Source organism: Opisthocomus hoazin, chromosome 1 (assembly GCF_030867145.1).
Source record: "Opisthocomus hoazin isolate bOpiHoa1 chromosome 1, bOpiHoa1.hap1, whole genome shotgun sequence".
NCBI lineage: Eukaryota > Metazoa > Chordata > Aves > Opisthocomiformes > Opisthocomidae > Opisthocomus > Opisthocomus hoazin.
This window is the reverse complement of record NC_134414.1, coordinates 103,300,643-103,316,189: the sequence shown is the minus strand read 5'-3', so window position 1 is coordinate 103,316,189 and position 15,547 is coordinate 103,300,643.

Below are 15,547 nucleotides of genomic sequence, written 5' to 3'. Positions count from 1 at the left end.
CTGCAAGGAGGATGGGCAGGTACAAAGCAATGGAAGAGATCTTTACGTCCTTTGAATGAAGAAGAAATTCCTTGAATTAATAACTAGCACTTACATCCAGAAGCAGACCCGGTGTTATTAGGAGGATTAACAGTAACCAGGCACTTTTCATTAAGTGTGGAGCTGCAAACCACTCCCGTGGCACAGCTCTCGTTACAGAGGATGTGTCAATCCATCTGGGGCTGATGGCAACAGAAATAAAAGCTGACAGTATAAGACAAGCCCACCCAGCCCCTGCATGGACCTTCCTTAGCTCTGGCGCCCGATGCCTGGGACATGGCAGCCCGGCTTGGCTGCAGACAAAAATGTGCTGTTGGGGACTTGCTACATCATTCTGATGTCTCCCATGATGATTACTTCAATCTATGTAGAGATCAATCCTGCTCACCCCAGGGTCTGCAGTGTGCCACAGCTGGAGCATTAAATATGAGTGTCAACGTAAATTTTCCCCAAATACAGGCTTGATGCTAACTCAGTACTCCCATTTGCTCTCCTTTCTAAGGAGGACTTTGCCCATGCTTAGTAATGCAATTAGCACAAACGCTCGGCGGTTAATACACCTGCTACAGAGTCATGAGCGACTGCTCTCAAGCAGGGAATGGGGGGACACGCATGGCCACCACCTCTGTGATGCCAAGGTCCCCCCTGCTCAGGATATTTCAGCTCACTAATGCCATCGCCTCCCTTGCCTCTCTGACGCGGAGCGTTTCCGATGCAGACGCCACCGTCTTGGCCCTGACGTGTGTCCTTCACGGAGGAGGAGGAGGAGGGCTGGATCCATCTCTCACACCATGCTGGATTCAGGCAGACCGTGGGAGTCGTAGGGGCACTTCCTGGCTGTCCCACGTGTGCCACAGCCGCTCGTGTGCGACACGCCGGACCTGGGACTTCGCACGTGGCTGCTCCACAGAGCTGCCAGCTGCCCTTCTAATAAGTGCTAATTCAATTTTCGGCTTTGCTCCTTGATCCTTTCATGCTGCCTCCTGAGCCGCTTTGCGCCGACGTCTGCTGATGTCAGTGGCCGTGGCATGGGGAGGAGAGGGACCTGCTGCCGAGGGGGGGCTGGAGGGCCACCTTCACCCCCAGTTGGGGTGCGTGGGCTCCCCAGGAGCCTCCCAAATGACGAGAGGGGCATTACGAGTGGGTACCACATGAACGGATCCCAGCGTGGGATTAAAACTTTGTGTCAGCACGGTGAAGAGTCATCTGTCGTGCTCCAAGCGGGAGATTAGTGAGCTCGAACTTGGCATGAAATTCAGGAAGAAAATCTTAACACGTACCAAAAAACTTTTGCCATGTGCTCTAATCCTCCTGGAAGGGGATGAACAACAAGCAGCACAGCCAGAGGGGGCCCTGCTTGGCTGTCTCAGTCCTGGTCCTGGGCAGCACACCTCAATGAACCTGGCTAATCAATCACCCCCATTTCAGCCATCACCGCTGAGCTGGCCAGAGGCCTGATCCAGCAGTTGCTGATGCCAGGGTAAACCAGACCCCAGCGGCTGCGGTGGAGGTGGTGGGCATCCTTTCTCCTCTCTCCCTGCCCTCCTCCTGCCTTGTCGGAGCTCCCGCAGGGAGCTAGACAGACGTGGAGGGGAACAGTAAACCCTCTGCAGCCTGGTTTTGACCATACTCAAGAGCAAAGGAAGCACCGGGAGGCCCAAGGACACAGCCCAGTGCTCTCGAACCTCAGCTTTCGCCTTGCTTGCGCTGCTGCCAGGGCTCAGTGTGCGGCCGGTGCTGCCCAGGGCCACCTGAGCCCTGCTCTGGCTCTGCGGCTCGCCATCTGCCTCCTCCTCCTCTCACCCTGCCCGCCGCTGCCTGCGCAAGGGAGGTCCGGGGACCCACAAGTCCTGGAGCAGGACAGGAGCATTAGCCTAGCCGTGTTAATTAATTAATAAATAAGTTAGCTGATTAATTAATTTGTTCACTCAGACACAAAATGCCAAAGGTGTGCACCTGGAAACGTGTAACCTTTCTCCTCTTACGTGTGGCACATGACTCCAGATCCAGTGCTGCGCATCTTCAGGCCCCAGAGGTCTGGGGTTTCATGTGGCAGTAGGCGAATGAGTTTTCAGTCGTGACTTCAGTGCTCTTGGACTCATATTCCCAGCTTTGGTGGCAAAACCCGAATGTAACCCCCCCCCCATCCATCTCCTCCTTCCCTCTCTTAGGGTTCACATTACTTGCAGCTGAACCCAGCCATACCACTGGCTCGTCTCTGCATGCGATGTCATCATCACCCATGTCAAGACTCGTCTTCTACAAACTGCTTTTTCTGTCAGCAGTCAGAAGCGGCCAAGTGACAGGGCAATGCAGTGTGACAGGAGCCAGGAGCCTTCCACAGTGTACCAAGTGCATACAAAAAGCAGACTCTCAAGCGTCCCTCGCTGGACTGTGCTTCAGGACAGCAGCAGGCTACCGGTCAGCCCGGAGAACAGATGAGTCATTACTTAAAGCCATGGACAGGCTAAGATCTTCACAAAGCTCCATGGTCCTTGTGACAGACGGCGCAAAGGCTACCGGCATTATAAACGATCTAAAAAATTTAGATAACATAAGAAAACAGTTGGGCTGGAGCAATTGATAAAGCAAATAAGTTGGGGGTAACCTCCTCAAAGCCGGGGAAAGAGAACACATGTTGCCCTCACCCATGAGTTCACTCTTCAGCCCTTCTACAGTGCTACCACCAGAGGCAGAGGTGACATGCTGCTCCAGAAAGGGGACGTGTTTCCAGAGATAGCCTTGCCTTTTTGTGTGGAACCCCGGGGTTTGTTGGAGGGCTAGAGATGCCTTCCTCATCTCCTGTAACTCCCCTGAACGAAGGAAAGGAGCAGACCACAGCTTTTGTATGTCGTATCTCAGAAGCAACTTTACTTCTGTGTGCAATGAGGTGAGGTAAAATCATTTTCAATCAAGAGGTGAGAGGTAACACAAAGAAATATCTCTGTGAAAGAATAATCACAGGCAAGACAGAAAAAGAGCCTATCAAAAAACCATGAAGCTCTAGCAGGATCCTTTTGAGCTTGCCACACACCCAAAGGAGATACTCAGCATGACGTCAGCATTGCCCTAATTATGCAAATTGCTCATTGGTTTGTACACCAGGACACCAGCATTTCGTTTGCTTTGCTCCCAGCCCCGAGCCTGCAGTCAGGGCTCTGCTTCTTCACGCCGGGCATGCAGCATGTCATCCGGGGACAGCAGGGAGGTTGGCAGAGGCAGGGCTTGGGTTTCCGAGCCCCCCCCTCCCTCCACATACACACCTGCTTTAAAAGCAGGGCTTGTTTCGAACGCACACAGGATGGGACATCTCAGGAGAGTGGTTAGGGATGATAATGCAAATTGTAATGATTCCAGCTGTCTCCTATGTGCTGGGTACCAATGTGAGTGTCCCCAGTGCAGCCGTCCTGGTCGGGCTCACAGGGCACGAGGCATGGTCATCCTCTAGCACTGTGCCCGTCCTTCCTCAGGCTGCGAGCTGTGGAAGATGGTACAGAGCCACTGACCCGTCGCTCATCCTGTGCCGCTGATAGCCTGGGATTCTCCTCACTGCTTGGTGAGAGACGTCTTTGCCACGGCTACGTGTTTTGGTAAATCTGTGGGGAAAGCAGTTTCAGCGGACTGCTCAAGGAAACAAACTTCCCACATCCATGGACGATACAACGTAAGGTAGAAATCCCCGTTTCCTTTCAAGATTCATTTGGAGTATTAGGAAATTCTACTGAGATAGTTCAGAGCCAAGAGAAAAAAAATCCTAACAGCTTCCTTCCTGCAAATATATCGAAGATAGCAATAGCACTAGCCAAAATGTTAGATATATACGGCACCTTAACAAAAAAGAAAAGATTGGCTTTTCTGTAATATGCTTTCAGCTTTTTGCCCTGATCCTGCTCCTAGAGGCACGCAGGGAAGCTTTTAAACCAGGAAGACCCTTGAAGTCTGTCAAAACTGCTTGTAAAACCCCGGTTTATGCTACAATTCAGTGACAAACTATGGTAGTTTCACGAATTTTTCACTGCCACCTAATCTCAGTAGTCTTCTTGGACTGGACCCTGCCTTCATAAATTTGTCAGTAATGCTCCAGTTGAATGCAGTGCCCACAGGCTAAGCCTCAGCAATTAATGCTCACTGATTTATTCACATACATATTCACCACAAGGGTACAGAACCCTCCGCAGACACTATGCAAATAATGTATAGTAATAAATGCAAATGCCCCGCTTGAATTTACTACATCAATATTCATACTCTGAAAATTAAGACCTTCTTTAGGCTATTAGCATATAGTTATTAATGGCCAGTAAAAAGGGCTGCAGCTGTATACAAAACAAACATTTCCCTTCGTAGGAAACCAGCAGTAACAATCCCACAAAAAGTGCTGTTTCCTGAGAGAAAACTGAGCTTTGAAAAACCTGTGGGGAGCGTATTTTGTGTGCAAGTACAGAACTTCTGATCTTGAAATATGTAATTATCTGGGGAAACCACCTTATTATTATTACTTTTTGTTTTGCATGTCTGAAGTTTTTATTTTTAGATGAACCGTTTTTTCATGGAAAATTTGGCCTGAAAGCCAATACGGCTGTATCTCCTCTGAAATCCCAGCCCTGAGGCTTTCTAGAGTGTCTGAGAGCTGCGGTCTCACGTGTCCACAACCAGATGAGCACTCATCCCCAGCAAGGTGAGAAGCTGCCCTAGATTTTCTGGCAGACTTGTTATTTCTCGTTGACAAACTCACTGCCTCTTAAGCCTCCTGGCCAAATCAGACAGTGTCACTGCTCCCTAGATGCTGTGAAACTCAAATCCCTTGGAAATGTACATTTGTGGGACTGAGGTATGGACAGTCGTCATAAAATTGCCCACTGACACTGCACTGCCAGACCACTGCATTCACCACGACCACCAAAGAGGAAGGAAAGGAGAGCAACAGTGGTTGGAAAGCGTCATTTTCTCTAGGAGGTAAAAAATTTCCTAAGGTCTGGTGTTCATCAATACCAGGACATGTGATCACAGCGATTTCTGCCAAGTTTGTTTCTCTTCTCCTCTTTGACACCAAACAAGAAAGCAAAGCATTTGCAGTGATATTTTTGGTTACCACTGTAAAGTGTAGAATACCAGAACACCTCCTGGACCTGACACTTTGGCAGTTCAGCACCCCCAGGTACATGTGGCCTCCTAGCAGGGAACAAACTCTTACTAATACCCCAGATTAACTGGGATGAGCCCCAGTGTCATCTTTGTCTGCTCAATCTCCAGGCAATGGAGGAGCTGACTCCTCTTTCACAGCTCCCTCTGGAATTTCAACCCAGGGGGCCGTCAGGTTGGTCTGGCATGGTTTATCCTTGGTCAATCCATGCTGGCTGTTCCCAACCTCCTACTTCTCCTTCCTGTGTCTAGAAAAATGTTCCAAGAGGACTCACTCCATGATTTTCCTAGGGACTGACATGAGGCTGGCTGGGCTGCAGTCTCCTGGGTTGTCCTTCTGGACTTTTCTGAAGATGAGTGCAATGTTTGCATTTCTCCAGGTGCCAGAGGTCTCCCCTGATCTCCACAACCTTTCAAACATGATAAAGAGCAGTCTTGCAAGGACAACAGCCATCTCCCTTGGCACCTTTGGGTGGAGCCTGGTGGATCCCATGTGTGGGACATTCTCTCAAGCAAACCCTGACTTGATCCTCACCACTGCTGGTTGTTCTCCTCTCCCTTCAACCTTTTCTCTAAGCACAGAGGCCTGGAAGACCTTCTTGGTGAAACTGAGGCAAAGAAAGCAATGAGTGCTTCAGCCTTACTTGTCTCTGCTGTCACTAAATCACCCACTCCATTCAGCAGTGGTCCCCCATTTTTCTTACTCAGCCTTTCACTACTGATGTAGGGGTGAAGAGTCTTCCTGTTGCCCTTGACACCTCTTACAAGTGTCAACTCAAGATGAACTGTGTCTTTCCTAGCACTGTCCTGCATGCCCAGGCATTTCTAAATCCCTGCTTCATCGCCCAACCTTGCTCACACCTCCTCTTACTGCCTTTTCACGTTGGAGGCCAGTGGTGAGTTCCCAGTTAATCAATTATCCATAGCCATTGCTCCACTGCGTAACCATCCACACAGGGTGAACTCAACAGCTGCATTTTAATGGAAGAGAAGGAGAGGTGCATAACTTGCATAAATTAGCTTCTAAATTGAATTGTAACCTCATAAAGTACCACTGCAGCACACAGCTAACTCTTACAGCCTGGTGAAACCTAGACAGAAAGCAAACCAAATGCATTTTAGCACGGCACTTGAAAAGGGCACCGAAGGAGATGCAGCAAGATTTGTCCCCTTTTTTCATTTCTCTGTGCTTGATGCTGCTCTTCTGCCCATTGGCTGAAGTCAGAGATGTCTGATAGGGAGCACTGTAAGACGAGATGTAAGGTGTGCTTGCAGCTTATTTACAGTAACAGGAAAAAAGCACATTATATCCGATTCAAAATGCTGATTCTGCCTGCCCTGCAGAGCATCTTCGGCTATATAATTACCAATCAAATCTCATGTTCATTCAGATCTTACAGGATCAATAGCCTACAGCCTCCCTCTGCAACTTAACTCCTAGACCTGAGTCCAAAACCAGCTGATCAGTCCTTCTGCTGTGACCTGAAGCACTGAAGGTTCCTGAAGGAAGATCAAAGTAAGGGCATAACAGCTAGGAGGCAAGAGGACGTCCAGCATCCAGGGATGAAAATCCATTTGTTAAAATGCCCTATTAAAAAAAAAAAAAACCACAACAAATAAACAAACCCAAAACACCAAGCAAAAATCAAGCAAACAACCCTTTCTCCTCATCCCTGAGCAATGAACTCTCAGATCCTTCAGACTTCCCCGGCAGGTAGTTTCTCTAGCAGGGTGCAGCACAGATACAGCACAGCTCTTGTTACAGCAGCAAAAAATCTCCCAGGTGATTTTATAATGTCGAGGAGTCTGAGCTTAAGACCTTTTTCTGTTGCTCTTTCTTCTGCAAGCAGATTACTTGTGGGAATAAAGCTGACTGAGTGGAGAGAGAGATAGAGGACTACCAGCAAAAGCAAGTTTGTGTAAATGGTGTTCCTGTGCTTGCTGGCTGGGGGAAAACTATTTTTCCCTCTAAGTGAAATGATACAGGTTTGGAAAGGAGTTGTTGAACCTGGCATGGTCCAGCAAGTGAGGTGAGCCCAGGTACCCAGGGAGAGGCACAACTGATGGGGTTGGAGTAAGGTGGCTCGCTGGGGGAAGCTATGGGGAAAATCACAATGTGCCCTGAAGCCAGCATGCCAAGTGAACCCCAACTTTTTTGATACCCAGTAGAGTTCCTCTAAGAGCAAGTGAAGCCTTTGCACATGGGATTCCCAGAAGCCAAGAGCGGAGCTGCTCCAGGCCTCCAGGAGGAGGTGCAGGGCTGAAGGACATCCCTGGAACCTGCAGGACGGGCGGCTGGGGAAGAGCTCGCTGTGAGCTCAGACACATTAAGAGACTTTCCAAGCACAAAGCTATCTATAAATTTCGGCTCCAGCCCTCCATGGGGGCACATCAACAGGTTCGTGTGGGATCCAAGTATCCAAGGGTCCCTCCTGGACACAGTCCTGGTACAGCAGTCAGCACCAGGGGAGCTGGGCATTGAGGAAGGCTTGCCAAGGCCCCATAGCTTGGCGTGGAACAGAGGCAAGAGAAGGTGTAGCTGAGAGGCCCTGCCACTGGCAGTGGTCTGACCACCACGGCGGTTTTACCACATGATGCATTCAACAAAAAAAGCCCGTTAGTCCTCATGCAAACCCTCTCCAAGACACACCTTCGTCCCCACGCTGTAACACACCATCCCAAACTCATTCCAAGGCCATGCTCTATAGAGCCATGCTATGGAGCTCCAGGAAGACAATCCAAGTAAAAAAAAAAAACAAATCAAAACTTGCAACTGAAAGTGCTGTCAGTTCTCTGAGCCAGCTCGTGGTGCAGCCTGGCGGGTGCCAGCAAGGTGACCCCTCGCAGAGCAGGAGAGAGCACCTCAGCTCGGGGCCGGAGCAGCGAGCGTGCCCCTGGCACGTGTCGCTGCTGAGCGCTTTGCCTTGCAAAACCACAGCCAGACGGTCTAATTTGGCCAGCTGCTCCCCCATTATAGGTGATAATGCAGGAGATGGAACGATCCCAGATTGCCTGTCAGAGCCCAGGGCAGGTTTGCCAAGCTGGCAGCGAGAGCTGAGCCTCCCCTCCTGCCTGCTGCCTTGGTGCAAGCTGGGCAGGTTTGGGAGCCAGGGAAACACCACTGCTCAGGGGGCCCTCTCCTGCCGTGGTCCCTTCACTGGCAGCACCATTTTTGCCACAGAAAACTGCGTGTTCGCTGGTCATCTTTACCAGCCAGCTAGTGCTTTAGAAATGTTTTTCTTTTCATGTACGACTTGCAGATTTGCATACTGACTTGGAGGATGATGGACTGCATTAACAGGACCCCAGCACCCCTTTGGTGTCTGGTTCTTACTTTCCCTCCAACAGTGTCACCAAATCCTGCTCAAAACATGGCTGAGGAGAGATTATGTGACAACAGACGTCATCGCCGCTCACAATTGCGCACTCTGCTTTGTACTTTTTCCCCTCCTTTTTTTTTTTTCTCTGCCAAGTTATCCTAAGAGAGGCAGTTTCTGACTGGCGACGTGAAATGTTACCTTTATCACTTCTCCACAGCACCAGCAGTATTATAGGTTGTCAGTCTAAAAAAAGCAGCATTGTTTGACTCTGCAGAGCAGGCGTTGCAGCAGCGGCGCAGCCTCGCCACATCAGGCTCCAGAGGTAGAAGGGGCCCCATTAGCTGCTGACACGAACGCGGTGCGGTTGGCTCTAGGCAACTCTTGCAAGGCTGAGCCCGCTCAGACATTAAATGTATAAATATAGATTCACACGAAGGCAGGGCCGTTCAGCAGAGACCCCCATGCACAGCCCCCCCCTCCCCCAGGATATGAGCAGAAAAGTGGAGGGAGGTTGCTCAGTGCTGAAACATCACCAGTGACGCAGATCTCTAAGTGGGTCAGATGGGAAAGTGACGTTAATGAGTTTACACGAGAAGTTTGGAAAAAAACCCTATCCAATGGTGAAGGTGAAGTGAACACAAAGCCAGGGGTTTTTAATATGCTGAGCTAGTGAGTGAGCCTTTTCCCCCTCCTTTTTTGCTTCTTCACTACAGATTCAAAACAGATAGGGAGAAAGGGAGGACAGGCCCAGTTGGGGATTATTTAAAAGCAGCAACAACAACTAAAAAGTTTCCATAATGAAATTTAATTCTTGCAGAGTCCGTGTGTGCTCTGGCTGTTGACTATCTCAGGGCAGTCAGCTGAGCTCACTCCATGCAAGCCCTCCCTCTGCTCAGATGCCATTGTGGAGAGGTGCACTGTTCAAGGAGCATCCCAGAAGGCAGTATCTGGATTTATGGTTGCCATATTTCAGGGCTGTGCGAGAGGTGCTAGCAGTTTCAAATGACTTCTCCGCAAAATGAAGCAAACTGAAGACACTGATGTTAGTATCCCCATCTGTCATCTGAAAAAGACAGAACTACTGCCCTCCCTCCCGCCGTCTTCTTTTCAGTGACAGACCGCACTGAATATTGTCAAAAGCAATCATTTCCCCTGCTGAATCTTTCCTTTGGGCTACAACATTTCTGTCTGTAAAGAATACAGGAGAGGATAAAATAAACTGTATAACAATAAAGAGCCACGGAATGGGAACCGTGGAGATCATCTAGTCCACTCCCCTCCCCGAAAGCAGGGCTGTAGCCAACATGAGGTCAACTCAGCCATGGTTACTGGAGCCTTTAAACATCCAAGGAAACTCCACCTCTTCTGAGCAACTTGCTTGACAAAGTCACCAAATACAAAAATGGGTCAACCTGTTTAGTGGACCAGAAGGGTGTTTGTTATTTTTCTGGGTTGAAACAGAGATGGTGCTATGGCCAGTGAAGTGCGGTGGGAAGTGTTAGGCACACCAGGTCTTGTGAGAGCTGTACCACTTGGTTGTCCTCATGGTAGAGGGAGGTCTGATGTCTTCAGTGTCTGGTCAAAGTGCGGTGGCCCTGCGAGCAGCCTGGTCTCCATTGCAACACCATGCAGTGGCTGTTCTCCATCTCCACACCCTGAGCAGCTGGGCTCAGTTGTGCAGAGGCATCAAGGGTAATGTCTGGGGTCAGAAAGTGTGAGAGAGGCCATTCACTGAGGTACAAATAAAGCAGCCCTGGTTTTGGGGGAACAAGAGGCAGGCCAGATGTGCAGGTCTCGAGGGTACTGAGAGAATTCACAGCTCTGCACAAGGATGCATGGGCAGCATCACTTGCAACGGACAGCACTGATGTTAATGGGAAAGGGATGAAGAGGAGGAGGGCTGGAGGCAATGCTGGCTGCAGCCTGACATCAACCCAAAGACCGAGTCTCGCTCCAGGGAGGAAGCATATCCTCTCCAGGAGAGAATTTCATCAGAGGAAGCTCACACCAGAACCTGCACCACCATGATACCTGTCCTCGCCACACAGGACACAGCGTGCAAAATACTGCAAAGTCACAGCTATGTCTTCGCAGACATCGGTCAGTGTGTGATCACAGAGTCCTCCCCTAGGCTGTCCCAGGTGACTGCGAAGGCTCTGCTGCTGCACCTACCTGCCTAGACAGCCCTCACCCACATAGCTTTGCACCAGCTCATTTATGCCAGTGAGCTGCTGGAGTCGATGTAGGTGTAACCCATCTGTAACAGAGCTGCCTAGTGATTTCTGCCATGCTGTGCATATACACAAGCATTTTCTGGAGCTAGGGAAATGCTGCTCAGGAAGCCTAGAAGATGCATGCAGTTTTGTGTGAGCCCTGAAATTCCATCTGAAAAGCAAATGAAATAGGTGCCTTTATGAAGGGGAGAGTGATGACTCACCCAGTGTTTTCTTCCCTGCACTCTTCCCCTGTAGACTACCTAACAGCAGTTTTTTTCTGCTCTTTGTAAGTGCTCTGGGTCTGCTTCACCTCCTTTGCCTGTCTCCAGCTGCATGGGCACACCATTCCCCTTTTCACAGCACTCACGCACAAGCCCTGTGCGCTCATCAGTGATGGCGTAGCCCAAACCTCGGGGCTGAAGCTGGTCCTTTTCACTGATTTCTGTGCACCCTGTTTGATGACACACAGCAGGGCCTCTGATGCCTGCTTCCAGTGGCATCATTGCAGTAGAGCTAAGGGGGACAGCACCCTTTATGCCAAGCCTGAACCATTCGAGTTTCATAGACACACAATCAAAGATCACTGCCTGCCATGGACCGAAGCATCACGTGGGACTCTAAGAGAAAGCCATTTCCAGTGATGTCTCTGAAGGATAAAGTCATCAGTTGGCTGCGAGAAAAAAGAAATCACAGTTAAAATTCAAGAGATATTTGGGACCAGACACTCTTAAGTAGCACTGGTGGCAGGTGCCCCAGTAAGAGTCTCTTTGATTTCAAGAAGTTACTCCCTGAAAAGCTCCCAGAGCTCTTATTATCTCTGGAGCAATACACAGAAGTGGTCTGATCCCTTGTAGAGCTTACAGAAGGATTCAGCTCTCTGTTTCTGATTAATTACCTTTCTGAAAAGAAAATCCGTGTCAGAAGTCTGGAAAAAAAGAGGGGGTAAATACTCAGTGGAAGTGGTGTAAAATTAGAGTAAAATCCTGTCATGCCACTGTTTGCAATAGGAGGACTCTAGTCTTACACTGGCTGAAATCAGAGGAAAATTCTCTATCTCACCTTGCAGGGAAAGACCTCCCTCCAACAGACAACTCAGCTGGATTAAAATTGTAACCAAGAACATTTTCCAAAGAAGGAGAATAATAGCTTCATAAATGTATGTACCTTACATCTGAAATCTCGTTGGCTTTGAATTAGCCGTGCATTCACAGGCCCTTTCGGTCTGACACTCTTTTGTGTGAGATTATTTATTTTATTTCTATTTCTAAGAAGCTTTGTGTAATAAGATGTTAAGCTCGAGATAGTTTAAACTAATATTTGATTGTGGAAAAGGGTAATATTACTGAATAAGGTTAAAAGTGGGTGCTTATAAAATTAAAAATTGTTCCTGCTCTGCTTTGGCAGATTAGACCTGTGAAATTATAATAGGATTTCTCTCTCTGTCTCTCTTTCTCTCGGGCTTTAGCTTTTCCCTTGACAGGGGACAGACAGCGTACTCAGCCTAATGTCCAAACACTGGAGAAGTGCACATGAGACTTGGAATCAAAAATCTCTCACAGTGGGTTACTGCTTCGGCTGTAAAGAGCAAACAAGCAGGAGACCCAGCTAAGCCCACCAACAGGCTTGAAAATTAAGGCACTGAGGCCTGAGCACTAAGGTAAAGAGCAGGCAGCTGTTCTGAGCACTGCAGCCTGCTGAATGTGCCTAGTGAAGTGAATAACCATTTCCAAATGCTCTGGTTGAGTGCGACCCGCGACGTAAGTGAAAACTTGGACGGGTTATTGAGAGACAGCGTTTCTGAGAGCCAAAGCCCCGGCCGGGAACAGAGGAGTGATTTGTTCCCCCCACCCCGAGCATGACTGCCTGCTCGCCTCGCCTCTCCTTCTTGTGACTGGAAGCTGCCCAGCAAGCACGGCTGCAGAAGAGCTGCTGCTCCCAGTTTCTGGGGCTATTGCTGTGTCAGGGAAGCAGAGCCCATGCCCTTGCCGAGCAGAGGCTGGTGGCCCCCTGCACTGTGTTCAGCTGGCTGCAGGCACCCAGCACCCCATCCCTGGCCACGGGCTGGGGGGGAGCGCAGGGGCTGGGGGCAGCAGGGGAGCCCCGGAGCTTGAAGCCCACTTCGCACAACAAAGTCAGGAGGTTGGAGGAGTGACGTTCCTGTGTGGGACCATCTCGGGACTGCATTTCAGTCATCTCCGGCTGTTAAATTTATTTCATAATGAAAAAATAAAGAGTTGTTCTAGACCAAAATCAGCCTGACCTCAGTGCCGAGGCTTCTCTGGGTGCAAGCAGAGCCACCCTGTTGCCCACCCCTCCAGCAGCACCAGTCTGTGCCCCAGAGCAGCACTTTGTCCTACAAAAGGAAACCACATTTTTCTTCTAGGAAACCTGAATGCCCCAAAACTCTGCCGATTGCAGCCGTCATGTAAAGCCACTTTCTGCACTAGAGGGGTGAAGCCAAATGTCAGCAAGACCCTACCTGGTGGAAGGGACACCCGCAGCCTGCCTTCATGGCTCACCTTATGCCATCCGAAGCTTCTCGTCTCACCATTAGTCACCAGTGCCGCGAGGACTGCGTTCCACTTGCAGAGGTGCGTGAGGAGCGTAGAAGTGAAACCGATCTTTCCTTATCAAGAGACGGAGTGACCTCATCACCCCGAGGTGAAATGGCAGAGAAAAGGGGGCAGCTGGCATGCTGCAGAAAGGTGAAAAGGAGCCCCCTCCCTCCCCTTCACAGCCGGAGAGACGTGGGGCAGCTCTGGGCTCTGGGCTCTGCCCTCGCTGGCCAGAGCAGAGGGGCAAGAGGCAGCAGTGCCTTCCCCCTGGGGCAGGGCTGGTGATGGTGATGGTGCCGCTGCTCCTGTGCAGCGAGCGAGGTGGCCACGGCCTGAGCAGACCCTCGCCGTCCCTTAGCTTGTTCGTGGCGGGTGGAATTTTGCAGCATGGGGCAGCAATAACTTAAGCCGTTCACAAAGGTGAGTGGCTGAGAACGGTTATTCCTGCTTGGTAGGCGGTGGAGGGAGGGAAGAGAGCAGCAGATTGCTGATGGCGGCGCAGCTAGCCTGGGGCAGAGCCTTGTTAGGGTGCGGGTCCCCGTCTTGCATGCCCAGCCCTCAGCACCTGCCTCCTGGCCTTGTGGCCTTTCCAAGGAGAAACCTGATGTGATGAGGGCAGGGAAAGGAGCGGAGAAACTCAGCCCTGCACCCCCAGCCCTGAAGTACTGGAAAAAGACACGCTCTGGTGAGATGCTTGTTGCTCTGCCAGGCTGCCTGCACCCCGCTGCCAGCAGCTGGGCTTGGCCTGCCACCACCCCATAGAGCAGCCTCCCCATGCCTCTGGCGATCCCCTCTGTAAGAGGAGGGCAGCAGGGTAGGAGAAACAGGGAAAGTGACAGGGTAATATTATCCCTGCTTCAGCACCGTATCGAAGCAAAGCAAGCCCTTTTCAGAGAAATGAGCTCAGGACCGGATTTTGTGAGATGACAGCATTTAGAGTTCAAACTGAATTCTGCAGAGTCTTGATAGTGTCTTTCTACAGTGTTATTTGCCTGCCCAGAACTGGGCAGCAGAAATAATCTAAGATTTTTAGTATTGCCCTGACCATGTTTTTCCCAAAGGGAATAGGTACAGCAAACGTGACTCCCCATTTTAAAAGTGCATGCAGCAGTCAGGGAGAAGGCAGGCAGGCTGTCTGCCTTCCTGAAGCACCTTCCTCTCTAGAACACCTCTCAGTGCCCTGCAATGTGATAGAATCCCAAGAGACAGCTCCCCAACAGGGACGGCAGGACAGGAGCAGCACGGCATGGAGACCAGCGTGAGGTCCGAGTCTCTGCAGCAACCCTCCTCGCTTTCAGTGGACAGAGCAGGCAGCTCAGCTGATGCTGAGGGTCCAGAAACGGCGTCAGAGCGTAGTGCAGGAAAACGATGTTGCAGTGCACATCCTGAGTAGTGAAGCCAGCCTGTTTGTATAGCAGATTTCATCGTTATGCAACGCCTTTGAAGTCACGGCGGCGTAATGGGACAGGTCATGCAGTCTCTCATATTAGCAAAATCCAGGGGGAATGACCAGAGTTAAAGTCTCCAGGTAACACTCTGGTTTTGTGTTTCCTCCCCACCTATCTGATTACTGAGATTTGGAAGAAAGACCTGAAAGGCATTAAAGCAACAGCTGCTCCTAGCTCCTTACCTGCTCTAGAGTAGCAGGCCCCGTGCCAGGCAGACCAAGGGCTCGGGTGTTTTGCTGCATGCCGCAGGGCAGGCAGGGGCACCTGATGCACTCTGGGACTGCCAGGCCTCAGCTCAGTTTTCAGTATGTGCCACCCATGACAACCAACACCTCCTGAAACTCTGGGATGGTTAAAAGGAAGGCTGACCCTGAAACTCCTTCTTTCAAGAAGGCGTGACCTACAGTGAATAATGAATGCCAATGGAGAGACGTGCAGGCGACATCAAGTGAAATGTGTCACAAAAATTATGACTGCTGAGAAAGGTCCAGAACAGGCAAGTGCTTAAGATGTTAAAGTGAACAAGAACATTCCAGGCGCGAGGGAAGCATGAAGCTTGCCAGAGGGCTGCTGAACTACAGGTCTGTAAATGTGCTGACAGGGCAATTTAAAAGGCTAAGGATGCTGCAGAGAAAAGGATCTCTTTGGGTTGTTGCAGAGGATGTTTGCAGAGGTATTGCATGTCAGATATAAAAAGATATAAGATATTATAACAAAAACACATACATATAACAGAACGGTTTAAAAAGGCTGAGGCTTCGTCAGGAATTGAGGTACAAAAAGAAGGGAACTGGCCCAACCCAAGATATTGAATAACAAGTTGCAAG